We start from the raw sequence: 24,385 nt of genomic DNA, 5'->3' as shown, positions 1-24,385 counted from the left end.
GATTGATAGATAACTGCCACTATCAGCAGTTATTCTAATTCACTTAAAGATCTATTATTTCAAGATCAGAACCTGACTCTTACTCTAAAATCAAAGTTGAAAATTTTTACCAGATGAATTCCCATCTTGAACCAAATTCCCAGATATATTCACTCAGCTCCAGACCCACTCAGACAAAATCTCCTTCACATTTATTATGCTCCCTTTCCCTGGAGCCATCAGCATGAAGGGAACCCCTTAAGAGACAAACTTTTGACAGGGGCCTTCTTTAATCTGCATGACACCCTCTGGAATTCTGTCTGCCAGCAGCAAATGGGTAACCTCCCACTCATAGGAGGTTGTGGTGGTGGTGTGTGGTCAGCTGTCCCATAATTTGAAGGATTGTCTCTTAATTTAACTAAATGTTAGGTATTTAACCTACATGTTGGGTATTTAACTGCATGTTCCCTTATTTCCAGAATGAGCTATGGGACAATGAACCTATCAGTTTGCTCTTGCCTTTGCTTATTCTTTCATTATCAACAAGAGGAACTTTGATCATCCACTTTTTCCCCCTTCTTCTATGGTCTACTAGCAACACATCCATTCCTACTCTTTAGAATTAGAATCTCTACAGTGTGGAAACAGACACTTCAGCCCAACAAATCCACACTGACTCCTCAAAGAGTAACCCACCTGGACCCATTCCCCTACCGTGATATTTACCCCTGACTAATACACCTAGCCTACACATCCCTGAACACTATAGATAAATTAGCATGGCCAATTCACCTAACCTACACATCTTTGAACTGTGAGAGGAAACTGGAGCACCTGGAGAAAACCCATACAGACACACGGAGAATGTGCAAACTCCACACAGATGTAGTCATGCGAGGCTGGAATCAAATCCAGGTCCCTGGCACTGTGAGGCAGCAGTGCTAACCACTGAGCCACCGTGCTACCCTCTTGTTTTCAATACCCACCACTGTTCATTACTGAAGTGTTCTTTAGCTCTTTAGCTTATTCCACAAGAGTTGATGATTTGGAGAAGCCGGTGTTGGACTGGGGTGTACAAAGTTAAAAATTGCACAACACCAGTTTATAGTCCAACAGGTTTAATTGGAAGCACACTAGCTTTCAGAGCATTGCTCCTTCATCAAGTGATAATGGAGGGCTCAATCCTAACACACAGAATTTATCGCAAAAATTTACAGTGTGATGTAACTGAAATTATACATTGAAATATTGATTGTTAAAGTCTTTCATCTGTTTGAATACCATGATAGTTTCACTTCTTTCATGTGTAAATCACAAACCTTTTTTTAAAAGTTGCATTCTCAGGTTAGCTGTTAGCAATGGATGATAGCTAGATAATATGTTGAAGGTGTTAGCCCCCTGTGTTCTCTGTCTGTGCCATGGTGTTTAGATTGATTCTAATCTAAAAAGTGAGATAACGGAGTTTTGCATGAATTAAGCAGTTTTTGAGCTCAGAGCTTTACGTGAATGAATGCAGTTTTTGAGCAAAGTACAATGTAACCCTGAAAGTACAAATTCACCCCACAGAATATATATGTGCATGTGGGTCTTTGTCTGTGTGTGTGTGTCTGTCTGGGTTGGGGGTAGTGTGTGTGAGAACGTGTATGTGTGTGTATGTGTGTATAGTGAATGTAGAGTGTCTTAAGTCTGTGAGGGGGTGTATCTGGGAGTGTGTGCGTCTGTAAGGGTGTGTGTGGGTGTTTCTGTGCGCGTCTGTGTAAATGTGTGTCCGTGTGTACGTGTGTATAGGTGTGTGTGTGATTGAGTGTGTGTGTGTAGGAGTGTCTGCGTGTGTGTATAGTGCAATGGTGGTCACCTGTAATGTGACATGAACCCAAGGTCCCGGTTGAAGCCCTCCCTATGGGTACCGAACTTAGCTATTAGCTTGCGAGAAGATTTGTAGCTCGGGTGCTCGTTGTTGTGGTTCTGTTCGCCGAGCTGGGAGTTTTTGTTGCAAACGTTTCGTCCCCTTTCTATGCCGGATGAATCAGCACAGAAGCGCTTCACAGGAGGCTCCCAAGCACTGAAGATGTCACTTAGCTATTAGCCTATGCTCGGTCACTTTTCACTGCTGCCTGTCCCGAAGTCCACCTTGGATGATGGTCACCCGAAGGTCCAAGGTCGAATGTCCTGGATCACTAAAGTGTTCCTCAACTGGGAGGGAACACTCCTATCTATTGATTATTGTGCAGTGTCCATTCATCCATTGTCGTAGCCTTTGCTCAGTTTCCCCAATGTACCATGCCTCAGGGCATCCTTGCCTGCGATGTATAAGATAGACAACGTTGGCTGAGTCACATGAGTACCTGCTGAAAATGTGTTGCTGGTTAAAGCACAGCAGGTTAGGCAGCATCCAAGGAACAGGATGCTGCCTAACCTGCTGTGCTTTAACCAGCAACACATTTTCAGCTCTGATCGCCAGCATCTGCAGACCTCACTTTTTACTCACATGAGTACCTGCCATGTACAAGGTGGGAGGTGTCCCCACGTGTAATGGTGGTATCTATGTCCACACTCTGGCACGTCTTGCAGCGCCTACCGTGACAGGGTTGTATGGAGTTGTCCTGAGAGCTGGGCAGCTTGCTACGAACAATGATCTGTTTGAAGTTTGGCAATTGTTTAAAGCCAAGTAGTGGATGTGTGGGGAAGGTCTTGGTGAGGTGCTCATCCTCATTGATAATGTGTTGCAGGTCACGAAGAACATGGCGTAGTTTTTCAGCTCCTGGGAAATACTGAACAACGAAGGGTACCCTGTCGGTTGCAGCACGTGTCTATCTTCTGAGGAGGTCATTACGGTTCCTTGCTGTGGCATGTCGGAACTGGCGGTCGATGAGTTGAGCATCATACCCCGTTCTAGTGTGCTTCCAATTAAACCTGCTGGACTATAACCTGGTGTTGTGTGATTTTTAACTTTCCACAAGAATTGGTCACCTCATCTGCAAGCCTCATGAAGGTTTGAGGGTAGGCCAGTTTCCAAATCTGGGTCTACAGGACAACTCCTGCAGGCAGTCACACCTGTTGGGAGAGTATTTTGAGTACTTAACTCTCTTGTGTCACCTGGATTTCAGACAATTTTGATTAACAATTGAGCAATCACTCAATGTGCACATCCAGTTATAGAGTCATAGAGCTGGATAACATTGACCCTTTGGTCCAACTCATCCATGCAAACCAAATATCCTAAATAAATCTGGTCCTATTTTCCAGCATTTGGCCCACATCCATCTAAACCCTTCCTATTTGTATCCCCATCCAGATGCCATTTCAATGTTGTAATCGCACCAGCCTCACCACTTCCTCTGGCAGCTCATTCCATACATGCACCACCCTCTGTGTGAAAAACGTCCCTCAGGTCCCTTTTAAACCTTTCTCCTCTCACCTATGCCCTCTAGCTTTGTGCCCCCCCAACCTGGAGAAAAGTCTTTGACTATTCACCTTATCCATGCCCCTTATGATTTTATAAACCTCTAGAAGGTCACCTCTCAGCTCTAGGGAAAATAGCCCCCATCAATTCAGCTTCTCCCTACAGCTCAAAACCTCCAACGTTGGCAACATTCTTGTAAGTATTTTCTGAAGCCTTTCAAGTTTCACAGCATTCTCTCTACAGTAGGGAAAATAGAATTGAAAGTTGAAAATGTGTTGCTGGTTAAAGCACAGCAGGTTAGGCAGCATCCAAGGAATAGGAAATTCGACGTTTCGGGCATAAGCCCCTCATCAGGAATGAGGAGAGGGTGCCAGGCAGGCTAAGATAAAAGGTAGGGAGGAGGGACTTGGGGGAGGTGCGATGGAGATGTGATAGGTGGAAGGAGGTCAAGGTGAGGGTGATAGGCCGGAGTGGGGTGGGGGCGGAGAGGTTAGGAAGAAGATTGCAGGTTAGGAGGGCGGTGCTAGGAGGTTAGGAGGACCCAGCACTGCCCTCCTAACCTGCATCAACTCAGCACCGCCTTTTTACCCTAAAATAGAATTGAATGCAATATTCCAAAAGTAGTCTTGTACAACCACAACGTGATCTCCTAACTCCTGTATTCAGTGTACTGACATATAAAGGCAAGCATACCAAATGCCTTCTTCTCTTATCCTGCCTACCTGGGACTCCACTTTCAATGAACTATGAACCAACACTCCAAGGTTCCTTTGCTCAAAGACACTCCCAGGACCTTACCATTAAGGGTATAAGTCCTGCCATTATTTACATTTCCAAAATGCTGCACCTCACAGTTATCTAAATTGGGCGGCATGGTGGCACAGTGGTTAGCACTGCTGCCTCACAGCGCCAGAGACCTGGGTTCAATTCCCACCTCAGGCAATTGTCTGTGTGGAGTTTGCACATTCTCTCCATGTCTGCGTGGGTTTCTTCTGGGTGCTCTGGTTTCCTCCCACAGTCCAAACAATGTGCAGGTTAGGTGAAATGACTTTGCTAAATTGCCTGTAGTGTTAGGAGAAGGGATAAATGTAGGGGAAAGGGTCTGGGTGGGTTGCCCTTTGGAGGGTTGGTGTGGACTTTTTGGGCCGAAGGGCCTGTTTCCACACTGTAAGTAATCTAATCTAAACTCTATCTGCCACTCCTTGGCTAATTGGCCTATCTGATCTAGGTCCTATTGTACTTTGAGGTCACCTTCGATGTCCACTGTACCTCCATCTTTGGGGTCATCTGCAAACTTACTAACCATACATCTAATGTTCACATTCATACCACTTACATTAATGATGAAAAGTTGTGGACTCAGCATCAATCCTTGTGGCACATCTCTGATCACAGGCCTCCAGTATGAAAAGCAACCCTCCACTATCATTTTCTAACCTTCGACCAAATCTTGTTTTCAAATGGCTGGCTCTTCCTACATTCCATGTGACCTAATCTTGTTAACCAATCTACCATGAAGAACCTTGTCAAACACTTTACTGAAGGCACTATAGATCTCATCCATCACCCTGCCCTCTTCAATCTTCTTTGTTTCTTCTTCAAGTAACTCAATCAAGTTAGTGAGACACAATTTCCCACACACAAAGCCATGTTGACTATGCCTGAGCAGTGACTAGATTAGAGTGGTGCTGGAAAAGCACAGCAGCTCAGGCATCATCCGAGGAGCAGGAAAATTGATGTTTCGGGCAAAAGCCCTTCATCAGGATTGAAGGCAGGGAGCCTCCAGGGTGGAGAGATAAATGGGAGGGGGTTAGGGCTGGGGAGAAGGTAGCCAAGAGCAAGGTGGGTGGAGATGGGGATGAAGGTGATAGGTCAGAGAGGAGGGTGGAATGGTTGGTGGGAAAGAAAATTGACAGATGGAACAGGTCATGAGGATGGTGCTGAGCTGGAAGATTGGAACTGGGATAAGATGGGGGAGGGGAAATGAGGAAACTGGTGAATTCCACATTGATGCCATGGAGTTGAAGGGTGCCTAGGCGGAAGATGAGGCGTTCTTCTTCCAGGTGTCAGATGGTAATGGAGAAGCAATGAAGGGGGCCCAGGACCTGCATGTCCTCAGCAGAGTAGGAGGTGGAGTTGAAATGTTCAGCCACAGGGCGGTGGGGTTGATTGCAGTGGGGTTGATTGCGTGTGTCCCGGAGATGCTCTCTGAAGCGCTCTGTGAGTAGGTGTCCAGTGTCCCCAATGGAGCGAAGACCGCATTAGGAGAAATGGATACAGTAAATGATATGTGTGGAAGTGCAGGTGAAACTTTGATGGATGTGGAAGTCTCCTTAAAGGCCTTGGATGGAGGTAAGTGGGGAGGTTTGGGAGCAGGTTTCTATGATAACTTTGCATGATGATAACTGTGATAAACTTTGTGACAGGGCCCTCAGCCATGTTCAACCTATCTCCCTATCCTCAGCCCTCAACCCCTCTCTTCCTTACCAAAATGACAGGGACTTTCCTCGTCTCCACTTACCACCCCACCATCATCCAGATCCAAAGGATTTCCACTACCTCCAGTGGGATGCCACCACCAAACATATATTCCCCTCCCCTTCCTTGTTCGCCTTCAGCAGAGACCATTCCCTCTGGGGCACCTTGGTCCATTCCTCCATTCTGAATACCTTGCCATTTCCCCTAGCATTTACCCATGCAATCACGGAACTTCTAACACCCGTCTGCTTACTTCCTCCCTCCTCAGTATCCAAGACCCTAGACACACCTTCTTGGTGAAGCAGTGATTTACCTGTACTTCACCCAATCTATGATGTGGAGCTGTTGGTTGTGGACTGGGTTGGACAAGTTCAAAAAGCACATGATATCACAATATAGTTCTACAGATTTATTTGAAATCACAAGCTTTATTTGAAAACAACATTTTCAATAAACCCATTGGACTATAACCTGATACTTTGTGATTTTTGACTTTCACTCAATCTCGTCTACGGTATTCATTCCTCACAGTGTGGCCTCCTGTACTTTGGGGAGATGAAGTGCAGACTTGTGACTCGTTGCACGACACCTACATTCTATCCACAGAAATGACCCTGAATTTCCAGTTGCTTGCCATTAGGCTTGTTGCACTGCTCTAGCAAAACTCAGTACAGATTGGAAGAACAACATCTTTTTTCCCTTTTGCGCAATCTTCTGGACTTAATATTGGGTTCAATAATTTTAGGGCCTGAACACCTTCTCCCATGTCCTTACCCCAATCAACACACATCAGACCTTGTCATCACAGGGGTTGCTACCTCAAACAACCCATTACCAGGCACTAACAGTCCTCATTATCAGCTATTCATTCTCTCAGATTGACCTTTATCCATTTCTTTGTCTGCATAACTGTATTTCTCTCTCTCTCTCTGGACGCTATCCCCCTCCCCCACTCCATCTTTTCCGAGCTACAATCAGCTTTGAAAAAGAGTCACTGGGCCCAAAACATTAACTCTGCTTTCTCTTCACAGTTACTGCCAGACCTGCTGAATGTTTCCAGCTATTTCTGATTTTATTTTTGATTTCCAGCATCCACAGCTCTTTTGTTATATATAAATGCAGGGAATGTTACTCAAAGTGATGTGGTTGTTGGGAATAGCATTGGGAGAGTACATGGATGAACTGCTAATTCCTGTCTGGCATAAAAATGAAACTGGAAAGGTAGCTCCACCATGGCGAACAAGCAATATTAAGGATGGTATTAGATCCAAGCAATGGGCATGAAAGTTGGCCAAAAAAAGCAGCAGACCTGAGAATTGGGAGCAAGATTTCAGGACAATGAGCTTGATTAAAATGGTGGAAACTAAGTGTGAGAGTAATCTTGAGGGAAATATACAAATTGATTATAAAAGTTTCTTTAGGTATGTGAAGAGAAAAAAGATTAATTAAGACAAATATAGCTCCTTCTCAGTCAGAAACCAGATAAGTTATGGTGGGAAATAAAGACATGGTGGACCAAATAAGTACATATTTTGGTTCTGTCTTCACAATGGAAATCACAAATAATGTTCCACAAATGTTGGGGGAAAAAACAGTAGGATTTCACCCTCAAAATTTCAGTTATGGAGGATTCATCATCCTTTTGTTTCTAAATGAAGCAGTTTCAGGGAACACAAATCCAAACAAGCCTACTATATGCAATAAAGTTAAACTATAAATAGTTTATAGTTTATATAAATAGCAATACTTCCAATGAAACATTTATATTAGAGCTGATGCCATTTCCAAAGTTCAGTCATATCACATTAACAGCAGAATATTTTTATCAAACGCAATAAACCACATGTTGCTGTGAAGCAACTAAACTGCCACAGCTGATGATGTGGAGGTACCGGTGTTGGACTGGGGTGGACAAGGTCAGAAGTCATATGGCCCCAGGTTATAATCCAACAGGTTTATTTGAATCACAAGCTCCTTCATCAGGTGAAGTGGAGGGAAGCACATAGGCATCGAATTTATTGGCGGAGTGAGTGGAGTGTCAACAGGCTGAATAATAAGTCTTTGCAAGTCATCAAAAGTTTCAGATGGAGTGAGTAAAGTGTCAACAGCTGAATAGCAAGTGAAGGTATAACCTGTGATCCAATTAATTGAGGCAGACAGATAATTATAAAAAATAAAAATAAGATGGTGCTGGAGACAAACCAAATCGCTGGAATAATATGATAGATATAAGAGTCTTTGAAATGAATGAGTTTCATTGGCATTTGAAATATATACTTTAAAATGAATGGGTTTCAGAATCTCTCTCTTCTGCCACTTCCTTTCATGCTTTGATTCATCCAGAATCAATCTCCAGCCACTGCCTCATCATGTTCCCATTGTTCTAAACAAACTGGGCTTTTATACAAAACATAATGTCCCTATCACCACTATTTTGCTCAAAGTAGATTTGTTTTATTTGCCAGACAATATTCAGAACCAATCATTTTAGGCGGGAACTGAATTTGATGCCACATTACTGTCTCTGCACACAGTTAATGAGGCCCAATTAAATAATTTGGTACAATAACAGGAAACAAAAGATACCCTTGTCCATTGTGTCCAGGGATGTGCAGGTTAGGTGGATTAGTTATAGTAAACGCTGGGGTACAGGGAGTGGAATGCTCTTCAGACAGTCAGTGCAGACTTGGGGTGAATAACCTATTTCCATACAGAAAGGATTTTATGATTCAAAGATATGAAACAAAGCATCATTATTTTATTTTCTGCAGTATGTTAATTAACATTTTTAAAAAATATAGATAAAGGAAAAGTAGCAGCTTATTTGGACTGCATACATCAGCATTGAACAACTTGCAGTTGTTCAATTTTAGGATTTAAAATATGACTAAATAAAACAAATAATCATAATTGATAAGGGCTCAGTTTCTGTGTCCTGTTCTTGCCCCAAGGCAACAACTGTACTATCGGGTCTAGAATTCTTCAATGTCTCCCTTTGTGAAAATTGTATATTGTCAAAGTTCAGAATGGAAAAATTTGCATTTCAGATATCCAGTACAACTAGTGTCAATCAAAACAAAATGAATGGAAATCTTAACAGTATTTTGAAATAGCTGAAAATGTGTTGCTGGAAAAGCGCAGCAGGTCAGGCAGCATCCAAGGAGCAGGAGAATCGACTTTTCAGGCATGAGCCCTTCTTCAGGAATCAGAAAAGATTCTTGAAGAAGGGCTCATGCACCAAACGTCGATTCTCCTGCTCCTTGGATGCTGCCTGACCTGCTGCGCTTTTCCAGCAACACATTTTCAGCTCTGATCTTCAGCATCTGCAGTCCTCACTTTCTCCTAGAGTATTTTGAAATACTGTATTATTATAATTGCAAAGTCAGTGTATTTTTATTTTTGTGCTTTTTAAAATAATGACTAAAATGAGAAAGAACTGTTTTGAAACCCGTGGATTTACAAGGATGGCTATATGTTGTGAAAATAGGAATTTGAAATTATTGTGAACCTCCATTTGTGTAGTTGTGGTTTCCAGCAAAATGCAGACAAACTGATGCTGAGCTATTTGGTTAGTGGACTGGGGGTCAGTTATCATTGACAATATGTGATTGGTTGACAGTTGCTAAATAGGTAAAAACAATGATTGCAGATGCTGGAAATCAGATTCTGGATTAGTGGTGCTGGAAGAGCACAGCAGTTCAGGCAGCATCCGAGGAGCAGTAAAATCGACGTTTCGGGCAAAAGCCCTTCATCAGGGTAACTAAATAGCTTGTGCTGCAAACAAGACCGACAGAAGCTTTCGCAAAACAGAAGAGAAATAAGCGTATTTGCAGCAGCCAAAATACTTCTCTGAAGTAAGTCACTATAAACTTGAAGAAAGGAGAAAGTGAGGACTGCAGATGCTGGAGATCAGAGCTGAAAATGTGTTGCTGGAAAAGCACAGCAGGTCAGGCAGCATCCAAGGAGCAGGACAATCGGCGTTTTGGGCATGAGCCCTTCTTCAGGAAGGAGGAAAGTGTGTCCAGCAGGCTAAGATAAAAGGTAGGGAGGAGAGACTTGGGGGAGGGGCATTGGAAATGCGATAGGTGGAAGGAGGTTAAGGTGAGGGTGATAGGCTGGAGTGGGTGTGGGCGCGGAGAGGTCAGGAAGAAGATTGCAGGTTAGGAAGATGGTGCTGAGTTCGAGGGTTGGGACTGAGACAAGGTGGGGGAAAGGGAAATGAGGAAATTGGAGAAATCTGAGTTCATCCCTTGTGGTTGGAGGGTTCCTAGGCAGAAGATGAGGCGCTCTTCCTCCAGCCGTCATGTTGCTATGGTCTAGCGATGGAGGAGTCCAAGGACCTGCATGTCCTTGGTGGAGTGGGAGGGGGAGTTGAAGTGTTGGGCCATGGAGTGGTTGGGTTGGTTAGTCCGGGTGTCCCAGAAGTGTTCTCTGAAATATTCCGCAAGTAGGCGGCCTGTCTAACCCATTTAGAGGAGGCAACATCGGGTGCAGCTGATGCAGTAAATGATGTGTGTGGAGGCGCAGGTGAATTTGTGGTGGATATGGAAGGATCTCTTGGGGCCTGGGAGGGAAGTAAGGGGGGAGGTGTGGGCTCAAGTTTTGCATTTCCTGCGGTTGCAGGGGAAGGTGCCTGGAGTGGAGGTTAGATTGGTGGGGGGTGTGGACCTGACAAGGGAGTCATGGAGGGAGCGGTCTTTTCGGAATGCTGATAGGGGAGGGGAGGGAAATATATCTCTGGTGGTGGGGTCCGTTTGGAGGTGGCGGAAATGACAAAGGATGATCAGCTGTATATGGAGGTTGGTGGGGTGGTAGGTGAGGACCAGTGGGGTTATATCCTGGTGGTGATTGAGGGGTGGGAAGTGGAGGAGATGTGGTGGAGAGCATCGTCGATCACGTCTTGGGGGAAATTGCGGTCTTTGAAGAAGGAGGCCATCTGGGTTGTTTGGTATTGGAACTGGCCCTCCTGGGAGCAGATGCGGTGGAGACGAAGGAATTGGGAATATGGGATGGCGTTTTTACAGGGGGCAGGATGGGAGGAGGTGTAGTCTAGGTAGCTGTGGGAATCGGTCGGTTTAAAGTAAATTTCCTTGTTGATTCTGTCGCCCGAGATAGAAATGGAGAGGTCCAGGAAGGGGAGGGAGGAGTCTGAGACGGTCCAGATAAATTTGACGTCAGGGTGAAGGTATTGGTAAAGTGGATGAACTGTTCAACCTCTTTGCGGGAGCATGAGGCAGCGCCGATTCAGTCATCGATGTAGCGGAGGAAAAGGTGGGGTTGGTGCCAATGTAGCTGCAGAAGATGGATTGTTCCCCATATCCTACGAAGAGGCAGGCATAGCTGGGGCCCATGCGGGTGACCATGGCTACTCCTTTGGTTTGGAGGAAGTGGGAGGATTGGAAAGAGAAGTTGTTCAGAGTGAGTTCCAGTTCAGTCAGTCGAAGGAGGGTGTCAGTGGAAGGATACTGGTTGGTATGGCGGGAAAGGAAGAAGCGGAGGTCTTTGAGTCCTTCGTGATGGGGGATGGAGGTGTACAGGGACCGGATGTCCCTGGTGAACATAAGGCATTGGGGACCGGGGAAGCGAAAATCATGGAGGAGGTTTAGGGCGTGGGTGGTGTCCCGAACGTAGGTGGGGAGTTCTTGGACTAAGGTTGACAGGACCGTGTCGAGGTATGCAGAAATGAGTTCGGTGGGGCAGGAGCAGGCTGAGACAATGGGTCGGCCGGAGCAATCAGGTTTGTGGATTTTGGGCAGGAGGTAGAAATGGGCGGTGCGGGGTTGTGGGACTATGAGGTTGGAGGCGGTGGATGGGAGATCCCCTGAGGTGATGAGGTTATGGATGGTCTGGGAGATGATGGTTTGGTGGTGGGAGGTGGGGTCATGGTCAAGGGGGCAGTAGGAGGAGGTTTCCGCGAGCTGGCATTTGGCCTCAGCGGTGTAAAGGTCGGGGCACCAAGTTACTACCGTGCCTCCTTTGTTTGCCGTTTTGACGGTGAGGTTGGGGTTGGAACCGAGGGAGTGGAGGGCTGCACGTTCCGAGGGTGAGAGGTTGGAGTGGGTGAGAGGGATGGAGAGGTTGAGGTGGTTAATGTCACGGCAGCAGTTGGCTATGAAGAGATCGAGGGCAGGTAGGAAGCCAGCAGGGGTGTCCAGGTGGATGGGGTGTGTTGGAGGTGAGAGAAGGGGCCATCAGAGGGTGGGTGAGAATCCTGGTTGAAGAAGTAGGCGCGGAGGCGAAGGCGGTGGAAGAATTGTTCGATGTCTCGCCACGTGTTGAACTCGTTAATCTGAGAGTGTAAGATATGTGGAACAGTCCATCTTCCGCAGCTACACTGGCACCACACCCCAACTTTTCCTCCGCTACATCGATGACTGTATCGGCGCTGCCTCGTGCTCCCCCGAGGACGTTGAACAGTTCATCCACTTTACCAACACCTTCTACCCTGACCTCAAATTTACCTGGACCGTCTCAGACACCTCCCTCCCCTTCCTCGACCTCTCCATTTCTATCTCGGGCAACAGAATCAACATGGACATTTACTATAAACCGACCGACTCCCACAGCTACCTAGACTACACCTCCTCCCACCCTGCCCCCTGTAAAAATGCCATCCCATATTCCCAATACCTTCGTCTCTGCCGCATCTGCTTCCAGGAGGACCAGTTCCAATACCAAACAACCTAGATGGCCTCCTTCTTCAAAGACTGTAATTTCCCCTAGGACGTGATCGACGATGCTCTCCACCGCAAGACCTCCAGTTCCCGCTCCTCTGCCCTTAAGCCCCGCCCCTCCAATTGCCACCAGGACAGAACCCCACTGGTCCTCACCCACCACCCCACCAACATCCATCGACATTGTATCATCCTTTGTCATTTCCGCCACCTCCAAACGGACCCCACCACCAGGGATATATTTCCATCCCCTCCCCTATCAGCGTTTCGAAAAGACCACTCCCTCCGTAACTCCCTCATTCAGTCCACACCCCCCCCCACCAACCCAACCTCCACTCCCGGCACCTTTCCCAGCAACCGCAAGAAATGCAAAACGTGCGCCCACACCTCCCCCCTTACTTCCCTCCAAGGCCCCAAGGGATCCTTCCATATCCACCACAAATTCACCTGCACCTCCACGCACATCATTTACTGCATCCGCTGCACCCGATGTGGCCTCCTCTATATTGGGGAGACAGGCCGCCTACTTCCGAACGTTTCGGAGAACACCTCTGGGACACCCAGACCAACCAACCCAATCACCCCATGCCCAACACTTCAACTCCCCCTCCCACTCCACCAAGGACATGCAGGTCCTTGGACTCCTCCATCGCCAGACCATAGCAACATGACGGCTGGTGGAAGAGCGCCTCATCTTCCGCATAGGAACCCTCCAACCGCAAGGGATGAACTCAGATTTCTCCAATTTCCTCTTTTCCCCGTCCCCCCACCTTGTCTCAGTCCCAACCCTCGAACTCAGCACCACCTTCCTAATCTTTTTCCTGACCTCTCTGCCCCCACCCCCACCCCCACCCCCACTCAGGCCTATCACCCTCACCTTAACCTCCTTCCACCTATCGCATTTCCAACGCCTCTCCCCCAAGTCCCTCCTCCCTACCTCTTATCTTAGCCTGCTGGACACACTCTCCTCATTCCTGAAGAAGGCCTCATGCCCGAAACATCGAATCTCCTGTTCCTTGGATGCTGCCTGACCTGCTGCGCTTTTCCAGCAACACATTTTCAGCTCTAAACTTGAAGAAAACCAACTTATCTTTCCTCCAGTTCAATTGTTTGCCTATATTTGGAATCTTAAGATATGTATTAATTAGTGATTTCTTGTTTAGTACAGAAACTTGGTCTGTGCTTTCTATCAATCTGGGTCAGTAAATCAGATAGCTTGGGGATTTTGCATATCCTTTTTAATGATCTTTAACTTTTGTGATGACCCCAGGGATAGTGGGCTTGATTTCCAGTGCACTACCCCCAGGAAGTTGTGAGGAAGTTTGAGGCCTCAAACTTACATAAGAAATTACATAATAAACATATTATAATTCTGTATACAATACTACATTAAGAGCAAATTCTGATAGTCATTATCGAATTGTTTCATTTCACACCCTGTTCCTCATGCATGTTCCACCCAGGACATACCTTTTACATTTTTATATGTGAGCGGAGGATCAGTTAACAATGCAATTGCTAATCTCTGACTATTTATAGAAGCTTTGAGTCTACTCTCTTAAACTTTTGATATTCTGTTTCTGTTATAATTAGATAAATTGTTTCTTGCTGAACCTGCAGTTGGTTTTGTTGCTTAGCTGTATAACTATTGAGGTGTGTCAGGATTGGTGAAAGCTCCATTGAAGTGAATTGGAAATTGTTTTTCAGTACTTTGTACTTTCTCCTTGGGACTCTGATGAATTCTCACATGAGTCATAGTGAAAGTTCAGAATCTCACTGACCTTGACATTTCTAACGTTTTTTTAGATTAGAGTCCCTACAGTGTGGAAAAAGGCCCTTTGACCCAACCAGTCCACACCTATCCTATGAAGAGAAACCCATCCAGACCCATTTCCCTCTGACTAATACACCTAACACTATGGGCAATTTAGCATGGCTAATTCACTGCACATCTTTGGACTGTGGGAGGAAACTGGAGCACCTGGAGGAAACCCACAAAGACACAGGGAGAATGTGCAAACTCCACACAGACAGTCGCCCGAGGCTGGAATTGAACCTGGGACCCTGACACTGTGAGGCAACAGTGCTAACCACTGTGCCGCCAAACTGTATCGCTTAATATGGCAAAAACCAACTCAGAATTTTGTTCCCTTAGTTATTATCTCAGTACCATGGCATTAATTTCCCTGACCTCTGTTTCATTTCCTCTCTCTGCTCTCTGCCCATTGTCCAGGTGTTGGGATCAGAAAACATGATTCATTACCACAGGTCTTCAACCCTTTCTAAATTATTCCATTTGGACTTTGCAGAAAGGGTTGGACAGATTCTTTACCCCAAACTATTATATACCCAGTCACTTGGTGAAAAATGTGGTAAAGGGCTATTCTGGCACTGACTGGGTAACTATCTCTAGGTCCAAATTAAGACAAAACTTTTCTTTTCACCAGTGACCTGTACAGAATGAGGATTCAGGAGGTGTTCAAGGGTTATGGGGACAGGCTTGTTTTGGGGACCCAGCAGCAAAGGCAAAAATTGATTTCTGGCCTGAACTGAATGTCTCCAACAGGAACAAGCCAGTGTCTCAGATACATAACTGTGCAGTGGTTTGCCAACCTGTCTCAAACCACACTCGTTCAGAAACTCACTCTGCAGCAGCAGGGATGTAGATTGAGGTTTCCCACAATCTGCAAATGGACTGAAGCACAACATTCAGGTTAGCATGGGCTTGGACAGATGTAGAACACTTCTGAATACATGTTAACATCAGTTGTTGAAAACATTTACAATCGGCAATAAGCATCAGACTCGGGTCACTTTAACCTTAGCAGGTTAGTGCTGTAATAATAATTGTGAAAAAAGAAAAGTGACAAAGAAAATTAGGATACTATGAGGCACTCATAACTAGTAGATTGCTTATAAAATACGATCACTATTGCTTTGTAGATTAATGGAGTAGCCAGTTTATATTCAGGAAGGTGTAATATGTTTAAAAAGACAAATGTTTCAGAGGTTATGAAGGTCAGGCATGATACAACAAGAGTAGCCATTTTTAACAGGAAGTGATTCTTGGGAAAGCAGCATTCAGCATGGGACAGACTATATGCAGCAGAGTTGTGGATAAGGTAGACGTGGAGGAGGATGAGATGCTGGTGACGATTCGCTTGGAATAATGAAATTCAAAGATGAACAAAACTTTTATAAGTGCCGAAGGGATGAATCGACAAGGAAGGTGGAAACGGTGGTAAAGGGGATAGAAAGCAGTCTTTGTGATGGAGAGGATTTGGGGTACAAGGTGCATTTGAGGGATGCTCAAGATATCAAGTTATATTTCAACTGGTTTGAAAAATGGAATGAGTGGTAAAAGAAGGGTGTCAGTGGCACCAAAGATGATTAATTCTATCTTTCCAAGGTTCTAATGGTGGAAAATTAATCCATGACATCTTATATGCATTTGATAGCAGAAAGAGAGGCACTGTAAAACAAAGTCGTCAGTGGCCATGTAGAAACAACAATGTTGTTGAGGGGCATTCAGTGTGGTGCCCTCAGCTATCTTTGCAATCTGTTAACTAGGTGCCATTTCCTTCCCACTTCATTCTCACGCTATCAAGGGCCTTTCATCTTGCACAAATTAGGACAGACCCAGGACAATGAATCTCATTTTATAGTGCATGTGTCACCGTTTGTGCTGGGGGTGTTGGAGTTTAAAAATAATGAAGTCTTGTTACAACTGTAAAAGTTGCAACACCACCCCACTGTACAATTTTGATACTTTTTAGGTTCACTTGTGCACATGGATGTCACTAGCTAGGCCAGTATTTATTGCTCATCTGTAGTTGCCCTTGGACATTGGTGGTGAACTGCCTTCTTGAACTGCTGCCATTTGTGTGCTGTAGATAGACCCAGAATGCCATTGGGGAGGGAAATTAAAAAAGACATCAAAGGCAGCTCAAGAACAATTTATTAAGCTGATTCCTCAGACTTATCAAGAACAGCTAAACAGGTTTGGTCACTAAAGTTTAGAAGAATGTCAAGAGTTCTTAACAAGACACACAAGATTCTGAATGGGCTAGGCAGAGTAGATGTTGAGAAACTATTCTCACAAATGGGGAAAAAACTTGAATTGGGGGATGTTGTTACAAAATAAAGGGACATTGATTTGAAACTGAGATTCAAATGAATTCTTTGCAGAGGGTGCATTGTGGTCACTATACCAAAGAGTTGTGGATGCTAGATGACCAAAGTACTTAAAGAAGAGTTGAATAGATTATTGAAAAAGCAACAAGGTGACATAAAGGACAAGTTGAGGCCTTAGGGTAGATAAAAAATAGATTGGAGGGGTGAAATGACCTGCCCGGCTCTTATTTGTGTTGTTATGAGTGAACACTCAATGCTTGTCAAATGATTAATCATTTACCATTACGTGGGTTTACTTGCTAACCAATGATAACCTTTTTCTCAAGCAGTATAAACAGCAGATACACAGCAATATGATTGATTATTAACTGCTCTCCAAAGCAATTCAGGAAGGACAATCACTATAGGTCCAACCATCAAAGCCCACATCCCATGAATTAATTTAAAAGGATTAGGCAGCATTCCAAGAAAGCATGTTTGTTATTACTTCATGTTAAACCTTTTATCAAAATTGAGAAATATTCCAGAATAACACCACTTAAAATTGAACAGGCAAGTCTTAGAAGAGGGAAAAATACTGATGTATAAATAGGTCACAAACCAGAGTCCATAGATTTAAAATAGATCACAAAATAATAGAAGGGGAAATAGAGGAAAATATTTTTCATAGAAGTCTCTTCAGATTTGGAACAGTTTAACTGAAAGGATGATGGAATAAAATTAGATAAGAATTTTTAAAACATAGTTGGAGATGTATCTGAGAAGGATTGGATCATGGGGACAGAGCTGCATGTGGGACTGAATTGGACAGCTCTTGAAGGGCTGTCACATGGTTGACGGCTAAATAGCCTCCCTGTGTGCTGCATGATTCAGGATCAAACACAAAAGATCATATGTTGAGCCCAGGAAATAGAGTGGAAAGTACAAATGGCTACCTGGAGAACAGGTGACGGTTAATTGACAAGATGGATGTGGCAAAGAGACCAATGAGTAAAGTCAAAGAAATAAACTATGACTGTGAAATGCAGATGTGATAAGGATGAAAGAGGATCATAAATAGAATGCAAAGCCTAAACAAGTAAACTGAGGCATGACCAGCAACGCAGCAGTCTGACAGAAGAAAATAGTTAGGTTCTGAGACAGAAAGCTATTTCATCAAGGCCATAGAAAGTCATCCACATCCTTGGAAACTCCATTCATAACCCCTTCTGAGTTGAGGCAAGAGCATGTTGATACCACTTCGGGGAGATACACAATTCTGCTGGAATTTTAAACTCCCACCAACAAATCTTAAGCAGAAACAATAACACTAAAATAATATGCAGTCAGTGAGAAAGACCTGTTAAAAAATGTCTTTTGCTTGTTGCCAGGTTAGTAAAGTTGACACATTTGATTTGGAGATGCCAGTGATTGTGCGCAACTTATCGGTCAGGAATTGACACCAACCAGAGCTCGAGTCCAACGTAAATCATTCATGAGAAACAATGCTGCTGAAGCTTAACAGCATATGGACACTATCAACAAGCCATAAAAACATTTACTGTTAAATTAGTCAGATGGAGAAATACTAGCTCACTGTTGAGTTCAATTATTAAAGTATTGTTCAATGTTATATTTTGAAAATGTACTCAATGTCAGGCGATCTTAACAAAACATACAAGATTCTGAAAGGACAAGGCAGGGTAGGTGTTGAAAAGCTGTTCCCACAAATGGGAAAAACTTGAATGGGGGGGCATAGTTACAGAATAAGAGGACACTGATTTAAAACTGAGATTCAAAGGAATTTCTTGCATAGAGTGCATTGAATTCACTACATCAGAGAGTTGTGTATGCTAGATTACTGAAAGCATTTAAAATGCAACAGAATTTTTGAGAAAGTGAGAAGTTGAGGGTTTTGAGGAGGTGACATAAAGGACGAGTTTATGCCACCTTCATGGCATGAAACAATCATACTCGCTTGAAAATGTCTTGAAATGTATGTTGTTCATAGTTACCTAGAATCAAAGGAAAATCTCCAGTATAAAGCTCCATAAAATGCCAATGCACAGAGAATGATGTTTTTATTCACATAGACAGGCAATATATGAGTATTCACAAAATAGCCATGGCTACAGAGTTAACTCCTGAACCTTTCTTAATAATAATTGAATGAAATGAGGTGTGATTTTGACAGTTATTTGTGATTTCCTCTGGAGAATGTTCAGGTAAACAGCTGTAATATCAAGTAAAATTGATACTTTTCCAACAAGCTGCTGGCGGGTTGGAGGGGGTACTTGAGACGAGGAGGTAATGCTTCAATTAAATCAAACAAGCAATGCATCAGTCGTATTCAGCAGCTGTTAACAAAAAGCACTGCTGTATCAAGGCACCGAAAAACTCTAGCTAAACTCTAAGATAATTAGAAATGCCTTGTAGCCTGCAAATCAGATGATTTCTTTCCCAGTACTTCAATTTATTTGCTGTTGACTATAAAGCCTTTGCCCCTTGGGTGTAATGACTGCAAGCTGCACCTACAATTTGCAGCATTTGATTTAGCAGTGTAACTGGGACACTGAGAGTGGATTAAGTTGAAATGTGTTCAAACTTAATTTGCAATCTGATTACAGTTGTCTGTAATGATTGGACCGAAGTGATGTCCGATGGAAATGCTACATTCACTTCAACTAAAATTGATACATATCCAAGTGGCCATATGTCAGCTTGAAATGTTATTGTAATCCTTTATCAGCCAATTGTGAATGTGTGAATAAAATGTGCAATAAAGAATTAAAGACAGATATTACCTGTAGTTCAATTTGTATTTAAGTTTAAATTGAAAAAGTATTAGTTTGTGTTTACATTACAGATGCTCCTTGGCAACATAGATGATGATTGCAACTTAATATGCTCGATTGTGTAAACAGGAATTCTAAACATGAAGATTTTATTCCCTCTATTTCTACTCTAAAACTAATAAATTATAAGAAAATAAGTTTTACATGCAAATAAATTATCTGTAATGTTAATTTGTATATTTTTAACATATAAATTTCCGACTCTTCTGTCAACTATCTTTATGTAGTTGTTGACTTAATTAGTTTAAATGGGTTTCTGCTCCCCTGATAAAGACAGGCACAGGAATTTTGCCCAGTAATGTAGCAATGCTGTAGTTATGCTATTGCATAGATTCCAGACAAGGTACCTTTAAGACAGGTACAAGATACCATGGATTCATATCATGTGATAGTCCAGTATAAAGATCCTTGAGTTTTAGCTACTTGCTACTAACAGTAATGGTCCATGTTGTATTGAAGTATATTGTATTATGTTATGTTATGAACAGTATAGGTTTGAGATATAACAGTGTAAACAGTCCACACCGACCCTCTGAAGAGTAATCCACCCAGACCCATTTCCCTCTGACTAACGCACCTAACACTACAGACAATTTAGCATGGCCAATCCACCTGACCTACACATCTTAGTGACTGTGGGAGGAAACCGGAGCAAACCCACGAGGACACAGGGAGAATGTGCAAACTCCATACAGTCACCTGAGGCTGGAATCGAACCTGAGACCCTGGTGCTATGAGGCAGCAGTGCTAACTGCTGAGCCACTGTGCCGTCCAGTTGCCTCAGCAAGAATCCATTCTTTGCAGTATGTGTTATGTAAGCTAGTGTAGAGGGAGGAATTCACACCATATCATGCTGGTAGTGGTGTTTGATGTATGAAATTATGCCATGGTGACACTGAGTGAGCAGTGAAGTGACAGCTTGTGAGTGTCAGCTTGTTTGTACTGATAACAGCAATATTATTGCAAAGAGTATTTTTCCTAACAATCATTACTCATCAACTAAGTTCAGACCTGAAATTTACAACTACAACTTATATTAATGGCTACAACTGAGCTGAAGAATAGAGACTGACAACAGAGAAACAGGAGTAGTGCAGATCAACAGCACATAAAAAGGTCCTGTAGCTCAACACATTTATGCTACTCACAAATAGCCACCTAACTATTCTAATCCCACTTATCAGCACTAAGCCACAGCCTTGTTTGCCTTGGCATCACAAGTGCATATCCATATACTTCTCACTTCTTGTGCTTCTTCTATTCTTGCATAACCAGAAATACATCCTGCCTTTTGGTAGGACCCTGAACAGTATTGAAGTACAGAGGGATCTTGGGGTCCATACTTGAAGTGGCCACACAAGTAAATAGGGTGATAAAAAAGGTATGTATCTTACTTGCTTTTATTGGTTGAGGAAATTGAGTTCAAGGGACAGGATGTTGTGTTGCAGCTTTGTAAGACTTTGGTTAGCTCATACTTGGAGTATTGCATTCAATTCTGGTTGCCATATTACAGGAAGAATGTGAAGAGGATGCAGAAGAGGATTACCTGGATGCTATCTGGCTTAGAGGGTGCAAGCTATAAGTAAAGGCTAGAAAGACTAGGATTAGTTTCTTTGGAGTGGTGGAGGCTGAGGAAAGATTTGATACAAGTCTATAAAATTATGACATGCATAGATAGGTTTGACAGTCAGAATCTTATTCCCAAAGTTGAAATGTCTAATACTAGGGGGAAATGCATTGAGGGTGAGGGAGGGAGTTCAAAACAGATGTGAGGAGCATGATTTTTACACAGAGAGTGGTAGGAGTCTGCAACACACTGCCAGGGCTGATGGGTGGAGGCAGATGAATAGGGGCATTTAAGGAGCTTTTCAGTAAGCCATGAATATGCAAAGAATGGAACGATATGGACTAAGGGCAGCCAGAAAGGATTAGATTAATTTGGCTTTGTGTTCAGGAACATGGTGGGTCAAAATACCCTTTATTGCACTGTACTGTTCTATGTTCTTAAATGTTATGAGAGTTTATCTCTCTAGCATCATTATAGGCAGTGAGTTCCAGATTCCTACTCCCCTCGCGGTGAAAAAAACTTCTTCATACCTTCTTTAAATATTCTACCCCATAAGGTAAATCTCTATCCCATGGTCTTGATCCTTCCATCAGGGGGAAACGTTTCCTCCTGTCTACCCAAATATACTTCTGTAACTTCATAAATCTCAAATCATATTGCTTTTCAATCTCCTCTGCTCTAAGGAAAACAACCACAGTCTCTCCGAACTCCTTTCATGACTGAAACTATCGAGCAACATCCTGATAAATCACTACATCCTCTCCAGTGGTAACACAGTCCTCCTATAACATGTATTCCAGAGCTGGCCACAATACCTGAACTGTGGGCTTACCAATATTTTATATAGACCCAGCATAAACTGCTGCTTTCAAATTCTATACCAAAACGTGTGGCACTGGAAAAGCAGCGCAGAGCAGGCAGCAGCCGAGGAGCAAGAAAATTGCGTTTCAGGCAAAAGCCTTTCAACCTTCCTAATGAAGGGCTTATGCCCAAAACGTCACTCCCCTGCTCCTTGGATGCTGCCTGACCTGCTCTACTTTTCCAGTGCCATACTTTTTAACTCTGATCTCCATCATCTGCAGTACTCACTTTCTCCTTCAAATCCTGTGCCTCAGTTAATAAAGGTGAGTATACTATTTTTCTTCTTCTCTGCTTTATCCAGCTGTCCTTCTACCTGAAGGGACCAGTGGACATGCACACGCACATCCTTCTGATCGTCAGTGCTTACCATTCATCATACATTCCCTTACTGTCAGTTCTTATGAATTCTGAGTACACTCTGTCACAAAAATACAAAGGAGACTGAGATATGTCTGATTTTTAAAAAAACAGTTTACAAGAGGACCAGGACAATTCAGATTGAACGAAGCAATTCTAAAATGAAGTACAGGCCAAAACTCTCGAGAAAAACATTCTTTTTATCTTTAAGGCCTTACCTGTGGTTAATTGTCATTTAATTCCATCATTTTGTTTTCTGTCAGAGTGATGCAAAAAAGAAAAAAAATCATGTTTGACATCATGTTTTTCTGGTGTGAATACCAAATATATTCTCTGCTCAACAATTTATTTCAAAAGAAGAAAATAGAATAAGAATGAAAGCAGCCATCTCTAAAGCAGCTGCAAGGGGAAAAAAAATGAAAAGAGAGCAGTTGACAAAATCTAAGCATTACACTACAAAACAGATTTTCATATGGCATGTTAGAGCTACAAAAGAAAGATGGATGGCAAACATCTGTGTAAACACTAACACTATATTGACATTTTTTTCACTTATTTAAAGAATGAATCAATCTATGGCTCCTTGGTAACAAGTGGATGATGGGGAAAGGCAGAAACAAAGGACTAGGAAGAGCCTAATTTTGTGGCATTTCTATTGATGACTCCAAAAGATGTTGCTAACATTTACCAAAATTAGAAGATCAACTTAAAGTTTGAATTAACTTCAGCTTGAGGTCAAGTCATACTGACAACAGCTAGTCACAATCGACCAATTCATAGGCAAATGTCAATGAAAATGTATTGAATATGAGTTTACCAAAACTAACTTATGGAAGGTTATGGAGCTAGTCAATGCCACTACACTTAATAATTCTTTCAGAATTGTTTTTTAAATGTACCATTGATGCACTGCTAGAAGAAGGCCAAGTTTGAAGCAACTGTTACTGGTCAGCAACATCTTTAGCTGCCTGACTCTGAAACAACTATCGCAGCCTTCATCAGGGTCAATAAAGCATCTAAATCCTGTGATATGTATGCTTTGTGAGTTACCTGACCAGTGCAGTGTCTAACATTTCGTGTTCCACAAAAGTAAATGGTTTTGGTTTCAACAGTTAAAAAAAAAATCAAATCAACATGAGCCAAAACAACTTGTTCAGTTCAATCTACGAAGTAAGCAGTATTAGAACTGTTCCTACCAAAACAGAATATGTACAGAAATTGCTTATGTCACAAGACAAAGAAAATCTACAAATGTGTCTTAGTCTTTTCAACTTTTTATTCTGCTATATTCCAAACGTTTTGATCAAGGTTTCTGCTCTTTGAGATCTTATTTGTAAAAAGATGCCATACAGCCGTTGATTTTTTAAAAATGTCTTATCAATCCAGTAAGTGCTTTTTTCAATATTATAATCCCTCCAAGCTTAGTATAGTGGAAGTAGATGCATCCTGGAAAGGCCCAACGGTCTTGATTGTGGTTGTTGAAGGTCAGTCAGCTCAGCTCCACGATATGTCTGTAGGAATTCTTTAGGGTGGTGTCCTAGACCGAATCAACTTCAGTTGCTTTTTCAGTTAGGCTTTAGATAAAGCTCCACATGGTATGCTGCTCTGGAAAGTTAGATTGCATGGAATGCAGGGGGAGTTGGCAAATTGGACAAACAATTTTCTGGTGGTAGGAAGCAGAATTTAACAGCAGAAGGATGCTGTTGGATTGGAGGCCTCTGCGTTATGAAGATGTAGGTGTACTATACCTTTAAGAGAGAGAGGAAGCTGGCAAGGACTGGCTGACTGACTGACTGATTGTTCTGAGCAATTTAAAAATGCAACATTTGGTTGAAGCAAATAGCTGGAGTTGCATTGCCATAGAGGAAAACAAATTCAAGCTTGGTCAATCAGTTTAAATTTTGCCCAGATACCAAAATCCAATTGAATTTGAATTTTACTGTTTGGGATGACATCAAATTAATGAAATGATCTGATGTTTTGGGGTATAAAACTGGACATTTTGCATTGTTAGGGGGAGAATTGCAAAGAGCACCAACAAGTACAGACTGCTAGCTGAATAGCCCTCTGTAAGATATCTGCCCATATGAAAAGTTGT

This window comes from Hemiscyllium ocellatum, chromosome 6 (assembly GCF_020745735.1).
Source record: "Hemiscyllium ocellatum isolate sHemOce1 chromosome 6, sHemOce1.pat.X.cur, whole genome shotgun sequence".
NCBI lineage: Eukaryota > Metazoa > Chordata > Chondrichthyes > Orectolobiformes > Hemiscylliidae > Hemiscyllium > Hemiscyllium ocellatum.
Note: the sequence above shows the minus strand (reverse complement) of the source record.